This window comes from Equus asinus, chromosome 24, assembly GCF_041296235.1.
Source record: "Equus asinus isolate D_3611 breed Donkey chromosome 24, EquAss-T2T_v2, whole genome shotgun sequence".
Lineage (NCBI taxonomy): Eukaryota > Metazoa > Chordata > Mammalia > Perissodactyla > Equidae > Equus > Equus asinus.
The window spans coordinates 22,183,193-22,210,327 of NC_091813.1; the positions used below are offsets into that span (position 1 = coordinate 22,183,193).

Here is a 27,135-nt window from a genome sequence, read left to right on the forward strand (position 1 = left end):
GGAAGAGCACTGGCGTGGGGACCAGGTGACAGAAGAGCTGGTGTGGCTGCCAGAACAAGTTTTAACTTCGGTTTGCTCCTGTGCGAATAGGTTCCAATCTATGGAACAGATTGTCATGAGGCTTCCATGAGCTTTTAATTGCGAAATGATTAAATAAACAAGACGTTGTTTAGTAACCAGCATGTTTATTTGTAGTGAAAACAGTATTAAGAATATTATAACATGTGGTATAAGGAGGAAATGGTGATCATATTCACTATTAAATAATGCCTATTTCTGGTGAAAGAGCAACACAGCCTTTTGCAAGCACAGCATGACAGAGAGCGTGGCAGTAATGTTACCAAGTTTGCTTCCCCAGGATCTTGGAACCAGCTTTAAGGTGCTGACTGGCTCCAACCCCCAAATCTCCATTCTAGGCAGGAATGAAGCCAAGTAGAAAGAGGATAAGACATCCTTCGGGGAAGGGGCCCTAAGTAGAGAGAAATGATGGTTACGTTCTTCCTGCTAGTTCACCAGATCTTTGTTCCACAATTCTTCTAAGTCCAAACTTAAGATGGTATCTGAGTGAATCACATACTGTGAGCTGTCTGCCTCTGTAACTTGTCAAATCTAATTCACCGAATGAGCAAAAGCAGCTGCAGTGGTCTGAGTGCCACTTACCCATAATCATAGTGTTTGGAGCTGGAAGGGATGCATTTTTAGGAAGCTTCTTAGGTGATTCTGATACTTAACCAGGTTTGAGAACCAAAGCTATAGGTCATCTAATTCAGCAGTCCTTAATCTCTGTTAGAATCAAAAGGGGAATTTTAAAGAAATTATCCAGATATCTTATGGATATCTTATGGAGTTGGGCATCAGAAGATTTTCAAAGTTCCCCAGATGTTTCTAATGTGCGGTCTGGGTTAAGAACAACTGATCTAGCTTAATTCCTTATTCAGTGAGGAAACTGAATGGAGTAAATAATTACATTTCTATAAGCATGTACAAATATGAATATTCAATTCAACTCAAAAAATCTTTATTGAGCACGTACATGTATATGGCATAAATCCTGGTCCAAATGACTTTATCAACTTGTAAGAGGGATGAGAAGAATTCAAAATTATACAAGGCAGAATAAGGTAAATGCTACAGGGCCGGAAAAATGAGGTGTTTTGCTCCGTCAACGGGCTGAGAAATAACTTGAAGTCTTTATCAGGAATACAGCAGCTGATTCCTTAAAATCAGAGGATGCTGACTTGTGCAAGCTAGTGAGTTCTGAATCTGTGGAACTGTAGATAATAATATGATATGGATACTGCAATTCCAAATCATGCTTTGAAAGTTACCCTGTGTGCCAAAGAGTTGTAAAGACTCTGCTCATCATGGACACTAGCACTACAAAAATGTCCTGAAAGCAATATTGCTACAAATGAGGGTAACCTTTGATTTCTTTCTTTCTTTTTTTTTTTAAGGAAGAATCTCCCTGAACTAACATCCACAGCCAATCCTTCTCTTTTTGCAGGGAGAGATTGGCCCTGAGCTAACATCTGTGCCCATCTTCCTCTATTTCATATGTAGGACGTCTGCCACAGTATGGCTTGATGAGCACTGTGTAGGTCTGCACCCAGGATCTGAACAGGCGACAGCAGAGTGTGTGAAGCTAACTGCTACACCACTCGGGAGGCCCCAACTTTTGATTTCTTTTGTGTTTATTTTAAGTTACAGAATTGCACTCCCGATTTCTAAAATTCTGAAAAATTACTTGAGAATGACTATGAATGATGGCTCTGGAATATGTGGTCATACTTGGATATCTTTTAAAATAATTTTTAAACTCCCAAAATAGTTTCTAATATGTCACTACTCCAATTTTAGGGATACTGATCCGGTTCCGGGCCTCTTCACCTACCATCTCAATCACCTCAAAGTCTCCTTTCTGGTTTTCTTTCCTTTAATCTCCTACATCATTCAATTCATTCTATATATTGCTGTGAAATTAGTAATTCTAAACACTATTGTAAAATGTTTTAAATGTAAAATGAAACTCCATTTTGCTATACATAATTTTATAGTATCCATTTATATTTTTTCTCCTTTCAAAGTTTATGCTTTTTTTATCAAAATAATACACATAATTTAAGAATCAGAAAATATTATAAGGCTTATAACGAAACAGCTCTCTCCTGCTTTATCCCTTTGCATTCCCAATTTCTGCTCCCCAGAAGAAATTACTTTCAACTATTTTAGCAGTTTCTATTGGTATTATTTGAAATGATATGCTTATACTGTTACTTCTAGATTTTTCAATATTGGACATTGCCTGTTGATTTTCTACTCTAAAGGATGGGGATTTAGCCCCATTATACATTCCCTGCCCTCTTCCTTCCTGGAAATAACTGGGGATATACCAGTGGGCAAGATAAAGTCCCCATACTTAAGAATTTACATTCTGATGTATAAAGGTAAAAAATATACAAGTAGCCAAATAATTGAATAATTCCGGAAAGTGACCCATGATATGAAAAAGATAAAGGAAAAGAAGAAGGGTACATGTCCCCTTCCTCCTTTCACTTAGTAGAGTTATAATAAAATTTCTGATGTTTTCATTGGTACAGCTAGATAAATATTACTCAACACTGAGGCATAAATGTACTATGATTACCTTTCATTTCTTGTACAACTAATTATTTTCTCCGATTCTGAAATTGCCTTGTTTTGTCATTTGTTTAGTTTTCCACGTACTGAGAACTAACCCATTCTTAAACATGCTGCTAGAACTATAAAACTTGTCTCCATATGGTCAAACAGTGCTGCTAATCTCTAAGTTTTCCTTCCTTCTCCTCCTCTTCTTCCTCTTTCATCATTCCTTCCAGAGACCTCTTACTCTTGCTCCAGTCTTCTCTGAGCTCTCCCAGCCTCCAGCACAGCTGTTATCCTGCTTTATCATCTTCCCAGGATTTCCTCCACTCACTTTTTGTGGATCTCCTCTCCTGGATGCCACATCTTCCTCTTTCTTGATTTCATCCAATGGTTTCTTGAGAAACAGAGAAAAAGAAGTAAATTTTTGCAACTGTTCATGATTGAAAATGTTTTTATTCTACTCTCACCCTTGATGGAGAGCCAGGGTATAGAATTCTAGGTTGGAAATCATTTTTTCTAAGAAATTTGGAGGCATCGCTCCATCACCTTCTGCTTTTCAGCAGTGCTATTGAGAATTCTGATGCCATTGTCATTCTCAGTCTTTGGTACATGACCTATTTTTTCCCACTGGAAGCCTTAGGGTTCTAAAATTTCAAAATAATTGGGCTTTCACGAGATCTTTTTCTTCTGGAGAGGCAGGAACGTGTGGTAATTAGGAACACAAATTCTTGAGCCAGAACTCTGGGTCTATCATTTAATCTGTTCTATAGCTTTGGACAGTTTGCTCAACTTCTCTGAGCCTCTGCTGGCTGTAAAATGAATATAATACTAGTGCCCACATCATAGGGTCTGGGGGAGGATGGCAGTAATACTTAAAACTGGTCAGAACAGTGTTGGGCACATAACAAGCCCTCTGTAAACATTGGCTATTGCTACTACTGTTATGATTTATTTATTGTGCTGGAAAATTTACTAGACTCAGATTTCCACAGCTAAGATGTCTGCTTATACTATTTCTTTGATAATTTCCTCCTCTTCATTTTTTCCATACTTTATTTCTAGAATCCTTGTCATTATTCAAATTTCCTCAGTTATATTTCAATCTATCTTCTATCATATTTTAAATATCCAACACTTTTGTCTTATTTTTTGAATTTGTGTGTGTATATATATACATAGTCACACACTTATATGTATATTTGTGTATATACACACACGTATACATACAAACTTTTTTAAATGGAGGCAATATTTTCTCTTTTATTTCTGAAGATGTTCGTTATAAGGTTTGTTTTTGTTGTTGAAGTTTTCCTCTGCTTTTTTTCTGTCTATTATGTTAGAGGCTTTTCTCTGGTGGTTCTTATCTAGTGATTCTTGGCTGTCTATTTGTACTTAAAATTGAAGCTTTTAAGCTCTAGGATTTGTCAATTGGTGAGCTTTGCTGTAGGAAGACTGGGTCGGGGAGGGATCCCCTAAAGAGACAGTTGGGTCCCCATAAATGTCAGTTTCTGTAGAGCTTTGATTTTGAGCTGCTCAGTGTTTTCTAGTCTCTTGCCCAGGAGCATAAGCCTGGCCACCAGTGTTTTGGGAGCTGAGCTGTGGCAGGGGTGGAAGGGAACTGCTTTTCATGCAGACTGTCACACAGTCCCCTTGTTTTTGGTATGGTGTCTCTTGATCCAACCTCTCTACCCTGTCTAGGGTGGATCTAGGTTTTTGGGGGCTTAAAACATGTATAATTTGGGAGGCCCTTTTCTAGGCAAAAAATAGAAAATTATGAAGCAAAATTAAATACAGAGCCTTGGTAGGGACCTGTGCAAGTGGGGAGGCTGAGGCCTGGGCCTCATTAGCTTCCTGGTAGATCTGGCTCTTCTTCCTGCCTTCCACCAGGTGCTGGGGCACGTGCTGACTCTACGGGCTGAAGAGGGCATCTGGAAGGTCCAGCTGCTGCTGACAGTCTTTCAGTTAATTCTCTAGTTTTTAGCCCCATCCCACACCTAATTCTTCTGGGAAAACCAATGTCTTCAATCCAGAAACTTGATGGCGTTTATAGTCCTGTTGGTGCACTTCCTGTTGGGCATCTCTCATTGAGGCAGTTAGGCCTCAGCTTTCTCTCCTGAGCTAAGTCCTTACCTTTCATTTGTCTACTTTCCATCTTCTAAAATCTTGTGGGTATCTCTTGGCCTCTGTTATTACCCACCCTGTTCCCTCTGTCATAGTGAGTTTATTTCTTTGTTACTGTGTGTGGGGGGTGTTAGGAGAGTATAGAAAAAAAACCCAGGCTCAATTTGCCATGTTTAACTGGAAGCCGCATTCTACCTTAGATATTTTTATGTTTGTCATTAACTCTAATATTTTATTGAAATTTAAATAAGTTCATTATAAAACTAAACATTTGTCGTTCCATAAATTTGAAAAATAAATATATCAATGTTCTCATAACCTGGTACTTTTTTGAGCCAATAAATCAACATTTATTGGCCCAACAAACTGGTATGCTCTCTTGCTAATCAAACTGTGAATATTCTGTAAGGAGAATATATCAGAAAATGTCCACAATTTTTTAAAACAAAATTACAAAATATTACATGTTAATACAGAAGTTTGTAAAAAAAATCCCTATGTTTCTATGTTTTATGGAAAAAAATACTGTCTAGTTTATTCTTCTAGACGGTGTTCAATAAATGTTTGTTAAATAAATAAATGCTCCCATAAATAGTCCTATCTCACCCACTCAGCTGACTTCATTTCTATGAAAACATTTCCTTTCCAAAACTACTCTCTAAACTCTTGGCAAATGAGATATGAAAGTATTTACAGTAACGTTTCCCAAACTGTGCTCCCTGGAATCTCAGATTTGCAAGAATACTTTAATAAATAAAATCTAAAAAAATGATCTGTAGTCAAGTATACTTTTTAAACTCTGAACTCAACAAAGTTAAACACATCTAGGACTTCTTAGAGCCTTAGCTAGGATAATATGCATCGTGAATCTTTAAGAAGGGAATATTACCAGTGTTTCTCAAATTTATTTTACTACCAGTCCTGTTTAGACAGCATACTATTTATTCCTTACAGAACAAATTGCATCAAAATACAGTTCGGAATTTTTTTTTATCAACAGTATATTTCTTACTTCTGTACCTGTAAAATACCTCGTTTTCATCCTGAGAAGTAGTTTTATTTCTCCTATTACCAATTCCATTCTAAGTCTTAATCTCGCAGGATTGCTCTGTCTTGAAACTTTCTGGAATATCAGGCCAACTGTCTTCCCACAGGACCTAAATGATGCAGGACGAAATAAACACCTGTGTGAGAGACCTTTTTACACTGGAATTACAGGGAAAAGCAGAAATGAATAAAGGATAACAGTGGGATGGTCTGCATAAGATAGGCCTTCCAAGGCATCCTGGACTGAATATCTTGCTTACGTCTTAGGATCGGGGTGGTTTTAAGCAGTCAGGTAGAGAAAGAGATACCACCAAGGACAGTCATTGCATGCTCTCTTCCTCTCTCTGCTCTTCAGTGTTTTCCAAACTTTCTCTCTCTGCATGTGTTAAACATTCACATTTTATGGCTAGAGCCTCAAACTGACTGACCCAGCCTCTCCAGGGGAGAGGCCTGGGAATCTGTATGCAGAAAAAAGATGATTCTTAGGACTGGAAGCTGTTGGAAATACTGCACTTGGAGCCGCAACTGTGGGGCTTGCCTGGCCACTCCTGACCATGACCTCCACTTTGCTTCACATCCATGATAATGATAATCCTCTTAATCCTGTTGGACAATCTGAACTCACTTTCTGCAGTATATATCTGCTTCGCTTTAGATTCTGATTGCGTAATTTTGGAGCCCAGTCTTTCATCCTGGTTCTGATTTCTCTCTCGCCTTAATATTTCGGACTGGCATTACGCTGAGTAAATTCTGTCTTGGATTAATTTTGCCAGAGCAGCTCAGAAGAAAAGATCTGAATACCTTCTCCTAACATTTGAGGGAATTGAATGTTAAATAGATTCAAGGTAACTGAAGAATAGTTGTGAGAGGAGATTTAAAAAAATTAATTAACACGGAATTCAAAAAGTGCAAAAATGTAATAACTAAAAAGTGTGATTCTTGTGTATTGTTTCCACCAGCTATGCAATTCTCCTACTTGGAAGTCCCTAGTATTTTATGAATCCTTCTGGAGGTACTTGAATGAATTTATAAACATTTGTGTCATATGTGTGTGCATATTTCTTTTACACAAAGGTATCATGTTACATACTCTGCTCTATACCTTGCTTTTTTCCCCTAATTTATCTTGGAGATTGAGATAGATTGAACTGTGTCCCTGAAACAGATATGTTTAAGTCCTAACCCCTAGTATCTCAGAAAGTGACCTTACTTGGACATAAAGTCATTGTAGATGTAATTAGTTAAGATGAGGGCATACCAGAGTAGGTTGGGCCCTTAATCCAATGTGCCTGGTGTCCTTATTTACCCAGGCTTCCTAGCAAATCACTAGAAGCTAGGAAGAGCCAAGGCAGGATTCTCTACTACAAGTTTCATAGGGAGCATGGCCATGCCAGCGCTTTGATTTTGGACTTCTGGCCTCCAGAACTGTCATACAACAAATTTCTGTTGTTTTCAGTCACATGGTTTGTGGCGCTTTCTGCGGCAGCCCTAGGAAGCTAATACAGAGATCTTTCCATATCAATAGAGAGCTGTTTCATTCTATTTGACAGCTGCGTAGTATTCTGTGATACGGCTGAACCATAGTTTATTCACCCAGTCCTCTGTTGATAGACATTTAAGTTGTTTTCAAATATTTGCCCTTAAAAACAGTGCAGAACAAATAACCTTATATATGTGTCATTTCACACATGTGATATTATCCTGGGCTCAATACATAGGAGTGGTGAATACTTAAATTGAAGTAAGATGTTTTGTACATGAAAAAGTGAGAAATTATTGTGACTTGAGTAACCTTAACTTTCCACAAACAGAGGGTATAATTAAATGATGCTTAAGACAATAATGATGCTAAATGGCAAAACTTTGTCCTGACTCCTCTCTCACCCCTCCCCCTTACCGTCCACCTGCTGCTTGACCTTTTAGACAAGGTTCCCTTCTTGTCTCTGGATCTCTGCTGCACTTGAGTTTCTAGTGTTTTAATACTTAAGTTCTTAGAGGAGTTGTAAGGATCAAATGAAGAAAAAAGCATTTGTAAAATCAATTGCTCTACATAAAGACAGGGCTTTCTATTATCTTTGCCTTAAAGCAAAGTTTGATAACTTTATTATGCCACTTATCTGCATTGTGTCCACAGACGCACACACAGAGTGACATTGGGTTTCATATGTTTTCCATGTTTGTTTTCATGTATTTAGTAGCATTCTTACTGTCTCCTCCTTTATATTTGCCCACAACAGTTAGTATGCTGTCTTTTTGTGCTTTTACAAATTTTAGTACCTGACTATAAATATATCTTCAGTGCTTTTGTATGCTAAGTTTTTCATCAATGAAAATTCTTTATTTCCTGAAGGTGGCCTGAGGATTTACTTTTATAAAGCACAGTTTCTATGAACCACATTCTTCCTCATTCTTCTTTTCTCCAATTAGAATAACAGTGGGGATACATTTTTTAACCAACAAATTGGAAAAACTTAGTGCAAGATACATTTAATCATCACAGCTAATCTGTGATGAGAGCTACAGAAAGGAAGGAGGTAATTTCACCTTGTTTTCCTAGGTCATGAAGACTTTTCTTTCTAGAAAGGTTTGGAACCCTGGTTACATGGTTATTGTTCTTAGTATCCTCAGCCTTGTCACTTGCCAAGAATTGTCAGAGTTAAGAGTAGGCTGTTGTTTATGTGTTATAATTGGTAAAGTGATAGGAAGAATCCTAAGTCTTCACACATCTCCCCTAGAGCATGCCAAGGCACTTAAAATTCCTACCTTCAGAGTCAATGCTTTCTCTTGCTCAAATGTAAATAGCCTGAAGGGATATCATAATAAACTATTATCAGTCATCAGCAACTCAGCATGAATTGCTCTATTAGATTCTTTTCCTGCTAACAATAGTTGGCCAAGAAGAAAGTGAGAATTCAACAGAGAAGCTTTCACTGAAGTGAGCTGTGTGCTGCTTCTGCCACCCTGAGAGAGGTCTGGCGAGGTTCATTTCCCCCATCACTCTTCCCACTGACCAGCGGACCAGAGCTCCTTTGGAGAGAGGGAGTACTGCGATTGGAGAGGTCTAGAGAATTGAGCTAAAAGGATCTTCTTCACTTGCCCGCAAGGTCAACTCTAGGCAAAATTGTGAAGTGGCTGTTAGGTTTTTCAGCGTGACAAGAATAAGGATAATTCTGGCAAAGCTCAAAATGGTATCTGACACTCAAAATGGTTCATCACACTTCTTTAACACATAATGTTGGAACTGCCTGTTTTTTAAACCAAGCTACTTACTTGAGAACGAACTTGAGATGAATCCTGTATTCTCCTCTGTTTTCCCATTTCTGTGACCATTGTGGGCCCACTGATCTCCTTTGATTTTGGAAGACGCTGTTTGACTTTTTTGCTGAATATTTATGGCTAACAAAGCAGTCAATACTCTTCAATGTGTCCTACCTACTGAAGTTACTCCCTACAGCCTGGGAGCTGCTTGGGGAATTGACTGCATGGTTTGCTGATGCACTCCTCTCTCGTGTTCTCTCCCTCTTCCTCTCTCTGTCTCTCTCTTTCTCTCAGTTCTTTCCACTTCTCATATGACTAGAAAAACTGCTGGAAAGAGGTGATGTCCCATCAAGGCAAACCTGCCTGGATTCTTAGCCACCTCTTTCAAGAATTCATATTCATTTCAGAATCAGTAAAGAATGCAAGTTGAAAGCACTCCATGGAGGAAACGTTTACTTTGCTTGTGAACAGCCAACAAATTGTAGGTGGTTTCATAAATTAGATTCACCCATAGATGTTTCAACACAAATATTGCTCTTCGTTATTGATTTATTGAACTTGTCATATTATCTCCTTGTGAAATTTATCCATTTTGAGAATATTTTCTCTAAATAAAGAACTCTCCTTTTAACAGTATTTTTATTCAATTACTGTCTCTTTCCCTTCTGCCTAAAAACATGCTCAAGCCTCTCTCCATTCTAGAATTTAAAAATCCCTTCTTGGACACTGCTTCCTACTCGAGTGAATGCTTCGTGTCTCCCCTTCTCTTTCTTGTACACTTTTTGTGAAGCCTCTATGTCCTAACCCCCCATTTTCTCCTTAACTCGTTTACAATAATATCATTATTAATAATTATAGCTAATATTTGTTGAGTGACTAATGTGTGCCAGGCACTGTGCAGCTTACATGTATTATCTCATTTAAATCTTCTGTGAATCCAATGAGATAGACATCATTAACAGCTCTGTTTATACAGATGAGAACACTGAGGCTTAGAGAGTATTAGTATGCTGCTCAGCAGATCAGCGAGTGGGTGGCAGCATAGAAACTCCAATTTCCTCCTATGAGTGCCATCTAAATCATTGCTGTTACCCACAGTGTGTACTATCTCTACCAATCCACTGTGACCAATTATTGCCTAATCATCGTTTTCAAGGGTTTATTTTCCATCATCATCCTATTCAATCTCCCCACAGCAGTTGCCATTGTTGGACCTTTGGATTTTTCTTCATCTTTTATTTCCATGATATTACACTCTGCTGGTGCTTCTACATTTCTAACTGTTCTTTCCAAATTTGATGATTTATCCTTCTCCCGTTCTCTCTTAAATGTTGGGCTAATTTGAATTTTCTTCTTCCTTTAAATGTCTTCCCTTGGTGAGCTCAATGATTTCCACGTCCTCAACAATCATCTCAACTAGAATTCCAGTGTTCCTTTTCCTGAGCTCCAGGTTCATTTCTACTTATAGGCACCACAAACTAGAACTGTCCAAATCAACCTCATTATCTTCCATTCAAAGCCTGTTCCTCCCTCTGCATTTCCTCTCTTATTCCAAAACATAGTTTATGTAAACGTACAAGCTGAAGGATGGGGGAAAAAGCCTTTTTTTACATCGCTGTTTCTTTCACTCCCACATTTAATTGGTCACTATATCCTGCGTATTCTAACTTTTAACTTTAAAAAATTGTCCATTCCTCTCCATTACCACTTCTGCTGCTTTAACTCAGAATTTCATCCTATCTCATCCCTTTTGAGGTCAAGTATTGTGTATTGTACTTTATCATATTGCCTACATATCCAGCACGATTTTGTATACAGAAATACATCATCTGGCATTTGTTAAGTGAATAGATTAATTTCTACCCAAGATTTAAACTTCATGAAGATTATGCTACTGTCCATATTTATATAACACTTACTATTCATAAGACATTATTCTAAATGGTTTACCTATATTATATTACTTAATATTCACGGGTTTTTTTCTGAAGTAGGTACAATTATTCTTCCCATTTTATAGATGGGGAGACAGGCACAGAAAAGTAAACTGACTTGCCCAAGTTTACACAGCTAGTAAATGGCAGAGCTATTAATAACTAGATCACACTTTGGCTTTAAATCCATGTTCTTAACCATTGTAATTCCTTACACTTCCTTGTGGTCTGCTTCTATGTGTTACACTGGGGTCCTAATTATTTTAGCTATGAAAATATAATAGTTACTAAATTCAAAAACTTATAGATGTAGATCTGGAACTAAATTATTTTCTCAGCTTCCTCCAACCCCTCCTCTAATCCTAGAGGAATTCAGAACCAAAATTAGTTCAGAGTTTCAAGGGAAACTGGAGATTAAAGTAGGGTTCACTGGACCAAGAACATGTGAGATGAAAACAACCAGCATGCGTGGCTCCTACAACTCAAAGCAAAATTAGACCCCAGGAGCAGGATCTGGATCTCTTGGTGCGTATTACCTTGTCATGTTGGACCATGGGTAGCATTGAGTTGAAAAGACAAGGCTATAAGGCAGGACAAAACATAGCATGGAGCTGCCATTTAAGACAAGGTAACCAGATGGCCTAGACCCAGTAAAAGAAGGTAAAAGAGAGGTCCACATGGAGGAATGGATTAATGTCAATAAATATAAATGGGTCAAGAATACAAAGAAACTGGGAGCCAAGGTGGATCGTTGGGGAGAGAGGGGCAGAGAGCAGACAGAAAAAAAAGAATCTGTGCCAGAGGCAAGTGTGCCTTCCAAACCAAGATAAAGTCACTTCAGAGGTCTCACGTTCTGTGGCTGAGTGGAAAGATTTTTGAACTAAGTATCAGAAGACCTGCATGATAATTTGGTTCTACCATCAATCAGACATGTGATCCTGGAAAAGCTACTTAAACTTTCTCGAGCTTACTTTTCTCATCTGTAAAATTAGACTTCAACATGGGGACCACTGATAGTTACACATACAAAGTCTAGTATCCTTTACATAGTCGTCTTGAAAGTTTTTTGATCATGAACTTTTATTAGTAAAGAAAACTGAGCAAGTACCCCCATTTAGGAAAGTGCTGCAGGGACAAATTTATAAATTACTTGCAAATGTATAAAATTGTACATGTACCACTTTAGTAGTATTTGAAGTATTATGAGACAAAAAAATAGAAACATAATAAAATAAAGATTAAATAAACAATATAGTTAAATGTATTGTTCATTGTGATGTATCATATTAGCATTAACTAGTATCTCAAGGCACAATATACAGGTAGGGTGAAGTTTGTCACTACAATGGATATAAATGCCTATTGAAAATAGTCCCAGACAATTTTGATTTTTTGTCCACTTCTCGTTAGATCTGATTAGATTCCCATTACTTTTATCTTGCAATTTGGCTGACAAAGAGCTCTTTTTTGGATTCAGAGAAGTGTCAACAATGTGAGTTTCTTGTTCACTAGCTCTTACATATCAGTATTATCTTCATTATGAAGTTTCTTTGCAGAAATCTTTCTAAAACATGTATCCATTATGTGAGCATTTAGTTTAGTCGACTAGATGACATACTACATAAATCCACTTCCCCTTCCATCCTGGGTTCTCTCAATAGCAGCCCCTAAGGGAGGGACCGAGTGCAGGTTGTCTTCTCAGGAGGTGATCCTCAGAAGCACAAGGGAGGGAGTAGGCACAGTGAGAGACAGAGGGTGATAATGAGCACATTGCTTCTGTGTACTCAATCCCAGCAGTGACATACCTCAGAATCATCTTTTCCTGGATGGTGGGGTGACTGGGGCATTTATCCACCAACTTTCATTCCCCATTGATTAATGCTTGTCCCCGGTGGCTTTAACTCACCTTCACTTCTGGATTGCGTCTGTCTGGCAGAGCGAACTCCCATGGTGCTGGAGAACCAGGTAGAGAAGAGAGATGCTGGTGTTAGAGGTTGGAAGCTCTTAGGATGCTGCAAACTGCTTACGGCAACTAAGTTGAACTCATGTGGGCCCACCAAGTATGGGGCAGGGTATTCACTCTATCTGCTATATCTGGTAATGGTTAGGATTAAGGTCAGGATGAGTAAAGTCTGAAAAACTGAAGCAAAAAATGTAAGGAGGGCACCAGCACCTACCTCTCCCCTTCTTTCCTTAGAATATATTGAGTACCATTTTTTTTTGGCAATCTGTATGTTAAACATTAATAATAAAATACAATTTAATTCAAATTTTTAGACAACATACGTAAATGGAATTTATCCTATTATCTTCTTTTCACATTTTGAAGGTCATCTTGTGTATCCCTTGTGAGCCTGAATCTCTGATTTATGATCAGCACAGCTCCCTAGAGTGGGTTACCCAAGTGCCAGTTTCCTCAGGCTGCTGAGATGTATGTTCTGACAAAGGATGCTTCAGTCCCAGGAAGACACACCAGGTATTGCAAGGTCCCTGGCAACCTTTATGCTTCCAAGCAAAATTGTGGGTTTCTGCCAGCAGCACACCTGCATATTCTCCAAGGACAAGTGTCAGAATACTCTAGAGGCCGCTGAAACATCAAGGAGCCCTCTTACAGGAAATATTTCAGTGAGCAGCTGCCTAATCAAGCAAATGAACTAGAGGGAGAAATAAAACAATATCTGCATATAAGTTGAACTATAGAACAAGTTTAATTACTGTACCATTAATAGTTATAATCATGGTGAAGACAAAATTTTCTTTAAACGTATCTTTGGCATCATCGCAATTCTACACTAGAAGTTAAGACAAATTAATTAAACAATTTGACATTCAAATGACATTGATTAGGTAACTCCTATGTGCTAAACCCCTGTAAGAAGTGTTATGGGTTATAAAAAGACGAGTAAACCACAGTCTCTTCCATATAGTACAGTACAAGGAGTGAGTATGGCATATAAGTAACCATAAAGTAAGGTGGAAAGACATAAGATCCACAAGAAAAATACCAAGGGCTATGAAAATTTTCTAAGATAGGAAAAGTATTTCTGTGCCAAGCAATTTAACATTTCTTGTGATAATGGCTAAGCCTAGTCCAAATTCCATGCCCTGGAAATTTTTTTAAACATGGTCCACTTGCAAGCCCACTAGTTAAAGTTTAGTAATAAGCAGACTTGGGCTCAGAAAAGACAACCAGATCTGAGATGGGCCTTTGATTCAGTGATGACTACACTGGACTCTAAATGCGCCCTCAAGAGACAAAGTGGAATACTTCTCTAATTCTTAATTGTTAAAAAATCTAATATCTTGTGGTCTGTTTTTAAGCTGTGAACTTTTAGGAGTACAAAAGCAAACACTGAAAACAAAAATTGTGCAATATTTGTATTGACAATATATTGTTGCAATTTTCTTGAGCATGAAAATACTTTCTTAATAAAGATTTTATCATAAAAGGGAAACTTATGTGTTGGGTGCCTTTTTTTCTTAACCAGAAGTCAATTTATAATGAGATTATAGACGTGAAAAAATTTATAACTCATATTTTAGGAGAAAATCAAATTCAGCAAAGATTTGAGAATTATAGTAAATAATATTTCATGCTTGAATAACTAGGAACTCTGTACTTTTCATATTAGGTTCAACTTTTGATGTAATACATTTTTTCATTTTGCCCAAAGACCAAAAGAAATTGTAATGAATTGCTTACTGTAAAATCTGTTACATTGGTCATATAGAATATATATTAAACAACTCTTTAAAAACGTATTTCAGTCACAACCTCTAAATTAGTATTTATACATATATTTTCTTTATGAGAGTTCTGTTAAGCTTTGTTTCAATTTCAAAATTTCTCATAACACCACGTTGCTGAAGTAGCAAGCTAAATTCCATTGTCTGATGCAGTGAATATCCTAATCTTGAATCTACGTCATGAAAAGCGTTTTATTATTTTTCTAACTCTTTTTTCTTCACACAGAGTGACTTTTTTGTTTCTTTAGGAAAGAGAGAAAGGGAAAGATCAGTTTCCATTAAGAGTGCTGTGATATAATTTCTAAACTTTTTTTCTGAAAAGTTCAAAAGTTATCCTAAAATTCTATTAGCTAGGAAGGCATCAGATTGAGGATTTAGATATTCCAAATTGCACTAAGTCTAAAGTAGATGATTGAGACTTTGTAATTAGTTTGTGATTTATCCATCCATCTATCCATGTAGTCCTTCAGTAGGTGCTTTCCTTGGCTCTGAGGACACAGGGAAGAAAGGACTATAGTCTGATGTAGAAATCAACCAAGCAAACAAATAATTATACATGAGGTAAGTTCAGTAACATAAGTGTGCATCTCATGACTGTCATGGGTAGCGTAGAGGATGGAGCAGCACATGCTGTCTGAGGCCAAAATGTTCCAAAGAAAGGGTGATGGTAAACTGACTACTAGAGAATGAATCTGAGTTTACCAGGTAGACGAAGAAACTATGTGTGTGGAAAGTTCTCTGAGCAGAGCATTGAGTGTTCAGAGGAAAGCAAAAAGAAAGTTAAAAAGAGTGAGAGAGAGAAATAAGGAAAGGGGGGAGGGATGGAGGGAGACAGGAAGAAAGAAAACGATATGTTTAGGGCACCACGAACTTTGGTATTGTAGGAGCACGGGATGCAAGGAGGGGTTTGAGGCAAGTGGTGTGAGAGGCTATGAATGCACACTAAAGGGTCTGGATCTTATTCTGAGGCGATGGAGGCACCATTAGGGCTCTGAGCAGAGAGTGAACTGCTCAGAATTTTGTCTTTAGAAAGATCTCTCGAGTGACAGTATGGAAGATGAGTTAGAAAAAGAGGGACTGGAAGTACTGGGTTTTATACGTGCATTTCCAGTCTCTGTACGAAATGTCTTCAGTCCCATATCAGCCCATATTTATATCAAATACTTTAATCTGTCAGACAAAGTTCAACACTTCCAAACAGCTCTCCCAGGATTCTCTTAATTATGGTCATTATTATGCTGAATAAATTATGTTAATATGTTTAACTTACTTTTACAATAATGTTTTTAATTCAAAAATTTTTATTATTTTTAAGTTTTCTTGAGACATAATGCACATACCATATAACTCATCCATTTAAAATATACAATTAATGGTTTTTTAGTATATTCACAGTTATGTAGCCATCACCATAATCAGTTTTAGAAGATTTTCATCACCCTCAAAAGAAATCTGTATCCATTAGCAAACACTTCTCGTTCCCTCCACTACTTACTCCAGCCCTAGGTAACCACTAACCTACTTTCGGTTTCTACAGATCTTCCCATTCTTGATTTTTCATATAAATGCAATCATACAATATGTGGCCCTTTTCGACTGTCTTTTTTCACAGAGCATAATGTTTTCAAGATTCACTCATGTTATAGCAAGTATTAGTACTTAATTCCTTTTTATTTCCAAATAATATACCACTGTATAAATATATCATATTTTTTTATCCACTCATCAGTTGATGGATACTGGGGAACAATGTCCAAACACTATCTAAAACATGGAAACACTTTTGTCTAGTATGAAGAATGCTGCTATGAACACTTATTTACAAGTTTTGAGTGAATATATTTTCACTTTTCTTGGATAAATACCTAGGGGTGCAATTAATGAGTCATATCATGACCTTATGTTTAACACTTTGAGGGGTTACCAAACTGTTTTCCTAAGCAGCTGCACCATTTAACATTCTCATCAGCAATGTATGAGAACTCCAATTTCGCCGCCTCCTCACCGACACTTGTTATTACTTGTCTTTTTGATGATAGCCACCCCAGTGGAGGTGAAGCGTTATCTCATTGCGATTTTGATTGCATTTTCCTAATAGGTAATGATATTGAGCATCTTTTCATGGGCTTATTGATATTTGTATATCTTCTTTGGAGAAATGTCTATTCAGATCCTTTGCCCACTTTTAAAATTGGTTCTTTTTATTATTGAGTTATAAAAGTTTCTCATATATTCTAGATAAAAATTGGTTATCAGATATATGATTTATAAGTGTTTTCTCCCATTCTGTGGGTTGCCTTTTCACTTTTTTGATGGTGTCCTTCGAAGGATAAAAGTTTTTAGTTTTCATGAAATTCAATTGATACACTTTTTGCTATTGTTTGTGCTTTTGGTGCCATTTCTAAAAGGGCTTTTCCTAACCCAAGATCACGAAGATTTACTCCTTTGTTTTTTCTAAGAGTTTTACAGTTTTAGATCTACATTTATGTCTACAATCTATTTGAAGTTAAATTTTTTGTATGTGCGTAAGGAAGGAGTCCAACTTAATTTCTTTTGTATGTGGATATCCAGTTGTCCCAGTACCATTTGTGGAAAGACAATTCTTTCCTATTGAATGGTCTTGGCACTCTTTCCAAAACCAACCGAACATAAAGGTGAGGGTTTATATTCAAACTCTCAGTTCTATTCCATTGATCTGTAAGTCTATCCCTCCACCAGCACCACATTCTCTCGATTACTGCAGCTGAGTAATATGTTTTGGAGACAGCAAGTGCGTGAATCCTCCAACTTTGTTCTTCTTTTCCAAGATCCTTTTGACTATTCCACATTCCTTGCATTTCTTTACAAATTTTAGGATCAGATTGTCAATTTCTGTAAAAATCTCAACTGAGAGTTTAATAGGGATTGTATTGACTCTAGATCAATTTGTGGAATATTGCTGTCTTAATATTAAGTCCTGCAATCCATGAACAAGGGATGTCTATCCATTTAGTTAGGTCTTCTTAACTTCTTTCAGCAATGTTCTGTACTCCCTCCCCAACACCTTTATATGAAGTATAATTGAGAAATAAAACTATATATTTAATGTGTACAACATGATGATTCGACACATGTATACATTGTGAAATCATTGCCACAATCAAGTTGACACTTCCATCACATCACAGTTACTTTTTTTTTCGTGGTGATAATATGCAAACTCTACTCACTTAGCAAATTTCAAGTATATAATATGATATTAGGAACTATAGTCACCATGCTGTACATTCGATCCTCACAACTTATTCATCTTATAACAGAAAGCTTGTGCTCTATGATCAACATCTCCCCATTTCCCTCACCCTCAGCCCCTGGCAATCACCATTCTATCCCTGTGTCTGAGTTTAACTTTTTTTTGGATTCCACGTGTAAGTGATACCATATAGTATTTGTCTTTCTCTGTCTGACTTAGTTCACTTAGCATAATGCCCTCCAAGTTCACCTATGTTGCCATAAATGGCAGGATTTGCTTCTTTTTTATAGCCGAGTAATATTCCTTTATATATATTTACCACATCTTCTTTATCCATTCATCTATTGGTGGACACTTAGGTTGTTACCATATCTTGGCTATAATGCTGCAATGAACATAGCGGTGCATATGTCTCTTCAAATTTTTTATTTTGTGTTCTTTGGATAAATACCCAGAAATGGAATTGCTGGATCATATGGTAGTTCTATTCTTAATTTTCTGAGGAATCTCCAGTTTTCTATAGTTTTTCCACCAGGAGTTTATATTTCCACCAGCAGCGTATTAGGGGTCCCTTTCCTCCACATCCTCACCAGCCTTGTTATCTCTTGGTTTTTTTTGATAAAAACTATCCTCACAGGTGTGAGGTGATATCTCATTGTGGCTTTGATTTATATTTCTCTGATGATTAGTGATGTTGAGCACCTCTTTTTATCTAAACATTGCCCATTTGTACGTCTTCTTTGGTAAAATGTCTATTGAGGTCCTTTGCCAATTGTTTAATCAAATTATTTGTTTTTTTGCTATTGTGTTGTATGAGTTCCTCATATATTTTGAATATTAACCCCTCATCCAATATACTGTTTGCAAATATTTTCTCCCATTCCATAGGTTCCCCTTTCATTTTGTTGGTTATTTCCTTTTCTTTGCAAAAGCTTTTGTTTGATGTAGTTCCACTTGTTCATTTTTGGTTTTGTTCCCTATGCTTTTGGTGTCATCTTCAAAAAATCATTGCCAAGACTAATGTCAAGGAGCTTTTTCCCTGTTTTCTTCTAGGAGTTTTATGGTTTCCGGTCTTACATTTAAGTCTTTAATTCGTTTTGAATTAATTTTTGTGAGTGGTGGAATTCATTCATTACATTCATTCATTTCCACGTAGATATCCAGTTTTCCCAACATCATTTGTTGGAGAGACTGTCTTTCCCCTATTGTGTATTCTTGATACCCTCAACAAAGATCAATTGACTATATACGTGAAGATTTATTTCTGAGTTCCAGTTTATTTTTGAATGAACTCAAGCCCGCCATGATTAGATGACTCTTTGTATAGAGATTAAATGCATGACCTCTTGTATCAGTCTGCAGGTATGTGAGTACTCCACCATTACTACCTGTGTGATGTTAGACAATTTACCTTTCTGTGCCTTATTTCTCTCACCTGTAAAACAATAATAATGATAGTACTTCCTTCAGGATAGGATTGTGAACATTAAATAAAGTAAAACTAGTTAGAACGTGCCTGATACATAGAAAGTACTCAACAAATCTTAGCTTTTATTATTGCCTAAATTTGTCTTTCTCACAATTTTATTAGGGCACATCAAACACAATTATAGCTCCCTAAGGATCTTCAGATCATAGCATTCCCTGAATTCTAGATGCCAACACTATTAATGCCTCTTGTGCACTCTTCAACGATGTTCCAACACTCAGGGGTTTATTTTTCATTTTATCTTAACATTGTAAGATCTCTTGGCTTGCAGACTTCTACTCATCCCATACTTTCGCTAAATGTAGGAAATGAAGAATGATCAATATTTGGAAAAATATAAAAGAAGGTAAAGGTCTTTGTAGTTTCTCAAAGTTGGTGTTCAGCATGTATTAATCCATGCACCTAAAATGTGTTTGAAAAGAATCAGACTTCCCCTTCTTTTCTGTGGTCCGTTGTGAATATCCTAATACCAGTTTTCCTAATACCACTTATGGAAGAGGCTATCCTTTCCCCATTGTGTGTTGTTGGTACGCTTGTCAAAGTTTAGTTGATCGTATATGTATGGGTTTATTTCTGGGCTCTCTATTCGGTTCCATTGGTCCACGTGTCTGTTTTTTATGGCAATATCATACTGTTTTGACTACTACAGGTTGTAGTATAATGTGAAGTAAGGAAGTGTCATGCCTCCAGTTTTGTTCTTCTTTCTCGAGGTTGATTTGGCTATTTAGGACCCTTTTGGTTCCTTATGAATTTTAGCATTGTTTTTTCTATTTTTGTGAAAAATGTCAATGGCATTTTGACAGGGATTGCATTGAATCTGTCAATAGTTTTGGGTATGAATGACATGAAAATATTAATTCTTCCAATCCATGAAAATGGGATATCTTTCCATTTATTTGTGTCTTCCTCAATTTCTTTATTCATTGTTTATAGTTTTCAGTGTACAGCCTTTCATTTCCTTGGTTAAATTTGTTCTTAAGTATAATTTTTGATGCTATTGTAAATGGGATTGTTTTGTTGATATCTTTTTTGGGATAACTTATTGTTGGTGTATAGAGACACAATTGATTCTCATACGTCAATTTTGTATCCTGAAACTTTACTGAATTTGTTTATCAGTTCTAACATTTTTTTGGTGGAATCTTTAGGGTTTTCTTTATATAAGACCACATCATCTACAAATAGAGACATTTTTACTTCTTCCTTTCTGATTTGATGCCTTTCCTTTTTTTGCTAAATTGCCCTAACTAGGACTTCTAGTAATATGGTGAACAGAATGCAGTGATTAAAGAATAGGCACTGTCTTGTTACTGATGTTAGAGGAAAAGCCTTTAGCTTTTCATTATTGAGATGATGTTAGCTGTAGGCTTGTCATATGTAGCCTTTATTATGTTGAGGTACATTCTTTACATAATATGTTGAGAGTTTTTATCATGAAAACGTGTTGAATTTTGTCAAGTGCTTTTTATGCATCTATTGAGATGATCACACAATTTTTATCCTCATTAATGTATCATACTACATTTATTGGTTTGTGTGTGTTGAACCATCCTAGCATCCCATGGATAAATCCAACTTGATCATCATGCATGATCCTGTTAATGTGTTATTAAATTCAGTTTGTTAGTAGTCTTCATTTATGTTCATCATGGATATTGGTCTGTAATTTTCTTTCCCGGTAGTGTCCTTGTCTGGCTTTGGTATCAGTGTGACGCTGGCCCTGTAAAATGAGAAAGTGTTCCTTGTTCTTTAATTTTTTGGAAGAGTTTGAGAAGTATTGGCATTAATTCTTCTTTAAATATTTGATAGAATTCTCTAGTGAAGCCATCTGGTCCTGGCTTTTCTTGTGTTGGGAGATTTTTGATTACTAATTCAATCTCCTTATTAGTTATTCAGACTTTCTATTTCTTCATGATTCAGTCTTGGTAGCTTGTATGCTTCTAGGAAGTTATCCATTTCTTCTAGGTTATCCAAGTTGTTGGCATATAATTATTCATAGTAGTCTATTATGATCTTTGTATTTCTGTGATGTCATTTGTAATGTCTCTTTCATTTCTGATTTTATCTTTTCTTGAGTCTTCTTTCTTTTTTTTCATAGTTAGGCTAGCTAAAGGTTTGTCAATCTTGTTTACTTTTTCAAAAAGCCAACTCTTAGTTTTGTTCATCTTTACTATTGTTTTTCTAGTCTCTAGTTCATTTACTTCTGCTCTAGTCTTTATTATTTCCTTGCTTTTTCTAACTTCGGGATTAGTTTGTTTTTCTTTTTCTAGTTCCTTGAGGTGTAAATTTAGCTTGCTTATATGAATATTTCTTTTTTCTTAATGTAGGCATTCATTTCTATCCTCCTAGAACTGCTTTTGACCTCCATCTCCAGAGCCAGCTGGCTGTTGGCTGCTGTTGCTGTGCCTTCTTATCCTCCCTTGTCACCATTTCTGCTATGTCAGGAGGTCTCCTTGTTGGGGACGAGGCTCCCAAATTTGAGGCCAATACTACCATTGGCCCCATCCATTTCCACAACTATCTGGGAGACACATGGAGCATTCTCTTCTCCCACCCTTGGGACTTTATTCCAGTATGTACCATAGAGCTTGACAAAGCCACAAAGCTGGCACCAAAATTTGCCAAGAGGAATGTTGGGATGATTTCCCTTTCAATACACAATCTTGCCTGAAGCAGGATATCAATGTTTACAGTGGTAAGAAGCCCACAGAAATGTTACTTTTTCCCATCATTGATGAAAAGGATTAGGACCTGGCCATTGTGTAGGCATGATGAATCCAGTAGAGAAAGAGGAACAGGGCATGCCTGTGACAGCATGTGTGGTGTTTATTTTTGGTCCTAATAAGAAACTGAAGTTATCTATCCTCTACACAGCCACCACTGGCAGATGCTTTGATGAGATTCTTGGAGTAGCTATTTCTCTCCAGCTGATAGCCAAAAAGTGGTTTGACACCCTGGTTGATTGGAAGACTGGAGATAGCATGGTGGTCCTTCCAATCATCCCTTCCAAACTTTCCCCTAAAGGAGTCGTCACCAAAGAGCTCCTGTCTGGCAAGAAATACCTCTGCTACCCTCCCCAGCCTTAAGTCTCTCCAAAAAGTTGGTGCTGAAGCTGCTCACTTAGCACAGTGAGCCAGAGGATGCCAGCTGCCAGTTATGTTTTTCTGCAGTAATTCTATAAAAACATCCTGGTGTAATCATAGCCAAGGTCTTTAGGTTGCTATATTCTGGATTATTAAATAAAAATAGCACTGAAAAAAAAAAGAATTGCTTTTGCTACAGTTTGGTAGGTTGTATTTCCATTTTTGTTTATATCAAGATATTTTTTGTTTTCCCTTTTGATTTCTCCTTTGACCTATTGGTTGTTTCGGAGTACATTGTTTAACTTTCAGCTATTTGTAAAACTTCCAGCCTTCTTCCTGTTATTGATCTCTAGTTTCATGCCATTGTAGTGAGAAAAAATGCTTGGTATGATTTCAGTCTTCTTAAATTTGTTAAGATGTGTCATGGCCTAATATATGACCTGTCTCAGAAAATTTCCATGTGTGCTTGAGAAGAAAGCGTATATTCTGTTGCTGTTGGATGGAATGTTCTGTATATGTCTGTTAGGTCCATTTGGTTGAAAGTGTAGTTCAAGTCCTATATTTCCTTATTGATTTTCTGTCTGGATGATTTATGCATTGTAGGGTATTAAAGTCCCCTACCATTATTTCATTGCTGTCTAAATCTGCCCTCAGATCTATTAAAATTTGCTTAATATAGTTAGGTGATCCAATAAGGGTGCATATATATTTGCAATTGTTATATCCTATTCACGAATTGACCCTTTTATCATTATATAATAACTTTCATCTCTAGTTAGAGTTTTTTATTTAAAGTCTGTTTTTTCTAGTGTAAGTATAGCTACCCCTGCTCTCTTTTGGTTTCCATTTGCATGATGTCTTTTTCCATCTCTTTACTTTCACCCCATGTGTGTCCTTAAAGGTGAAGTGAGTCTTTTGTAGGCATTATATAGTTGGATCTTGTTTTTTTCTTTTCTTTAATGCATTCAGCCACTCTATGTCTTTTGATTGGAAAATTTAATCCATTTACACTTAAAGTCATTATTGACAAGGAGGAATTTACTATTTCCATTTTGTTAATATTTTTTTGGATGCTTTGTAATTCCCTTGTTCTTTTCTTCCTCTCTTGCTTTCTTTCTTTGAGATTTGATGATTTTCTGTAGTGGTATGCTTTGATTCCTTTCTTTTCTTTTTTTTTTGAGGAAGATTAGCCCTGAGCTAACATTGTGCCCATCTTCCCCTACTTTTTTATATGTGGGATGCCTACCACAGCATGGTGTGCCAAGCAGTGCCATGTCTGCACCCGGGATCCCAACTGGTGAACCCCAGGCCACCGAGAAGTGGAACGTGCGAACTTAACCACTGCGCCACCAGGCCAGCTCCGATTCCTTTCTTTTTATTTTTTCTGATTCTACTATAGATTTTTGCTTTGTAGTTCCCATGAAACTTACATAAAACATATTGCAGTTATAACAGTCTCTTTTAAGCTGATAACAACTTAACTTCAATCACCTACAAAAACTATACCCTTTATTTCCTCCTCCCATTTTATGTTTTCGATGTCACAATTTACATCTTTTTATACTGTGTATCCATTAGCAAATTATTGTAGCTATACTAATTTTTAAAACTTTATCTTTTAACTTTTATACTAGAATTAAGCAATTTACACACCACCAGTACAGTATTAGAGTATTCTGAATTTGATTGTATATTTATCTTTACCAGTGAGTTTTATATTTTCATATGTTTCCATGTTGCTAATTAGTGACCTTACATTTCAGCTTGAAGACATGTCTTTAGGATTTTTTTGTAAGGCTGGTCTAGTGGCAATGAACTCTGAACTTTAGTTTGTCTGGGAAAGTTTTCAACTTTCCTTCATTTCTGAAGGACAGCTTTACTGGGCCAGTTGTGAGGGCCCAGAGGCAAGGCATCCCCAGTGGCTTGTGGGCAAGCTTCCTGATGGAATTCACAAGTCAGTCAGGAGGAAGAACCATGAAGCAGCTAGTATCATCCCTTTGATGAGTTTTGAACCCTGGTTGCTATGCTCCTAGCCACTCCCAAACCCACAGCCTTATAGATCACCTCAGCACTTTGGGTGAGGCAAGAAAGAAACAAGTGGGCCTCTTCAGGCTCTTCCTGCACCACTAGGGAAGCTGAACATTCACTCACATGCTCTCCCTTTCCCCCATGGGCAAAATCTCTGGCCAAGTGGATCTGTCCTGGCAATGAGTCATGCCACCTTGGGGGAGGGTTGATGTGGGCAAAGTGAAACTGTTCCTCTTACCCACTTTGGTGCATCTATTCTTGGATGTTTTTGTTCTAGCTGTTTGTTGGAACGTCTCTGCTGAATGCCCAAACTCCCACAAAAGTACTCTTGTCCATGCGTGACTGCCAAAACTGATGTTCTCTAGGGGGATGATGGTAGAGAACTCCTATCCCACCATCTTTGATGTCACCTTGTAGTTTTCAGTATATAATTCTTACACTTCTTTTGCTAAATTTATTTCTAAGTATTTTATTCATTTTGATGGTATTTTAAACGAAATTATTTTCTTAATTTCATTTTTCAGATAGTTCATTGCTAGTATATGTATATAAAATTGATTGTTCTATCCTGCAGCCTTGTTGAACTTTTCTATTAGCACTACTAGTTTTTTTTGGTGGATTTCTTAGGATTTTCTATATAAAAAAGATCATGTCATCAGAGAATAGAGGTACTTTTACTTTTTCCTTCCTTATCTAGATTGCTTTTATTTTCTTGAGTAATAGCTGTGGCTAGAACATCCAGTACAATATTAAATAGAAGTGAAAGAAGATATCCTTGGGGCTGGCCCCATGGCCGAGTGGTTAAGTTCGCGCGCTCCGCTGCAGGCGGCCCAGTGTTTCCTTAGTTCGAATCCTGGGCGCGGACATGGCACTGCTCGTCAGACCACGCTGAGGCAGCGTCCCACATGCCACAACTAGAAGAACCCACAACGAAGAATACACAACTATGTACCGGGGGGCTTTGGGGAGAAAAAGAAAAAAATAAAATCTTTAAAAAAAAAAAAAAAAAAAAGATATCCTTGTACTGGTTCTATCTTTAGGGGGAAACCATTCAGTCTTTTATCATTTAATGTGATGTGAGCTATGGGTTTTTTGTAGATGCCTTTCATCAGTTTGAGGAAGTTCCCTTATATTCCTAGGGAGTATAGTGTTTTCATCATGAAGGGGTGTTGAATTTTGTTAAATGTTTTTTCTGCATCAATTAAGCTGGTCATTTTTTCTTTATTCTATTGATATGGTTTATTACATTAATTGTCTTTCAGATGTTAAACTAACCTTGCATTCCTGGGTGTAAATCTCACTTGGTCATGGTATATAACACTCTTTATATTTTGCTGAGTTTGATTTGCTAGTATTTTTTAAAGGATCTTTGCATCTATATTCACATGAGGTATTGGTCTGTATTTTTTTCTTGTTCATTCCTGTGTTTCTACTGTTGTCATGAGAAGCACATGCTTAGGCTATTCCACTGGTCTTGGGAGGAAGGTAATAGCAGAAATGTCTTCAAATAAGGTGTTTCAGTCCAGCCCAACCTAGAATAGAGCCCACCATTCAATTCGCAGAAGCACAAGTAAACCCAGATTAGCAGAATTTGCCAACCAAGTCCAACACAGATAATCCAATCCTCAGCCACATACGGATACGTAAGCTATACTTACAAAGAATTGCTGTTTTGAGCCACTGAGTTGTGATGTGGTGCACTCTACAGCAATAGATAGCTAATACACTGTGCTATGGATGCCATCTACTCATAAGAGAGTTCTTTATTATACTATTAAGGAATAATCTCTGAGACTTATGGTTCAGCTAAACAAAAAGAAAAACGTGCATTGTTCAATTATATGTGAAAATGAATTTGCATACATGTGCATAAGATATACCTGGAAGGATATACACAAAAACCTGACAAAAGTTGATTGCCTGTGGAGAGGTTGACTGTCTAACTGAGGGATAGAAGTGGAAGGAGACTTCCTGTACACTTTTCTGTCACTTTTGAATTTCCAACTGTTTAAATTCATTACATATTTAGAAAAATAAATTATTTTTAAAAACTAAGGCTATTCATACTGCTTCAAATTCTTCTAGCATCTAATAAAGCAGAAAAAAAGCTCTAAAATCAGTTGGGTTTTTTTCCTTTACAAGTGCCAATTTTCTGCTTGGATGATTGTAGGATGCTTAACTTTTCCCTTAGAGAATTTCAACAGTATTTGTTTAGGTGTATAACTCTAATTTATTACTATTTCTTGATAGTTAGAATATGTATATATATATAAAGAACTCTTAAAACTCAGTTGTAAGAAAACAAACAGCCCAATAAACACAATGGGCAAATGAATTGATCAGACACTTCACGAAAAAAGATACAAACATGGCAAATAAGCACATTAAAGGGAGCGCAAAATCATTGATCAATGAAAAGCAAAATGAGGTACTCCTACACACCTTTTAGAATACTTAAAATTAAAAAGTCGAACCATATGAAGTGTTGGAAGGATCTGGAGCAACTGGAACCCCTCTTCACTGCTGGTGGTAATAGAAAGTCGTATAACCACTGGAAAGCACTTTGGCAATTCC

At 36.9% G+C, this 27,135-nt stretch overlaps 1 long non-coding RNA gene and 1 pseudogene across 2 annotated transcripts; one reads left to right on the top strand and one right to left on the bottom strand.

The window, feature by feature from the left end:
- Positions 1 to 200: 200 nt before the first annotated feature.
- LOC139041822 (uncharacterized) lies at positions 201 to 27,135 on the bottom strand. 2 transcript variants are annotated; one of them, XR_011497799.1, is made up of 5 exons: positions 27,004 to 27,135; positions 12,889 to 12,935; positions 5,764 to 5,900; positions 2,954 to 3,016; positions 201 to 469 (listed from the first exon to the last, which is right to left on the bottom strand). It is a non-coding gene; the product is annotated as an uncharacterized lncRNA (long non-coding RNA). The 2 variants fall into 2 exon arrangements; XR_011497798.1 differs by having other exon boundaries at positions 201 to 3,016.
- On the top strand, positions 21,888 to 22,536 carry LOC106838848 (peroxiredoxin-6 pseudogene; annotated as a pseudogene).